Source organism: Coregonus lavaretus (assembly GCF_964263955.1).
Source record: "Coregonus lavaretus genome assembly, chromosome: 14".
NCBI classification, from domain to species: Eukaryota; Metazoa; Chordata; class Actinopteri; order Salmoniformes; family Salmonidae; genus Coregonus; species Coregonus lavaretus.
In genome coordinates, this window is record NC_140001.1 from 34,699,444 (window position 1) to 34,699,944 (window position 501).

Genomic DNA, 501 nt, shown 5'->3' on the forward strand with positions numbered 1-501 from the left:
CGCGATAAATAAAAAGCTAAAAATGAAAATCATTTGTGGTATGATCAACATTTCTGACCGTTTTTTGTAAAGTTGACTTATAGTATGTTAATTTGAAACTAGAATAACGATCACTCAAAGCACAGTTCAGTCCACATGATGGCAGCACAGCAATATTATGTTCTATAGGTCTATTTGTCTGTCTGTCTGTCTGTCTGTCTGTCTCTCTCTCTCTCTCTCTCTGTCTTTCTGTCTGTCTGTCTGTCTCTGTGCGTGTCTGTGTGTGTGTGTCTGTGTTTACATGTGTGTATCCCAAAAGAAATGTGTAATTTTTTTTTTTTTTAAGTAACTAATTAAATGAGTTGTGCAAGACATTTTATAGCTAAAACGAGAAGCATCTCATTATTATTAGTCTTCGGTCATGCTTTAACTTTTTGACCTCAGACCTCCAAGGAATCCTTGCAGGAAAGCCATCATCCCATCATGAGAGAAGAGCGTAATTGCATCAAAGTACACCCTGCA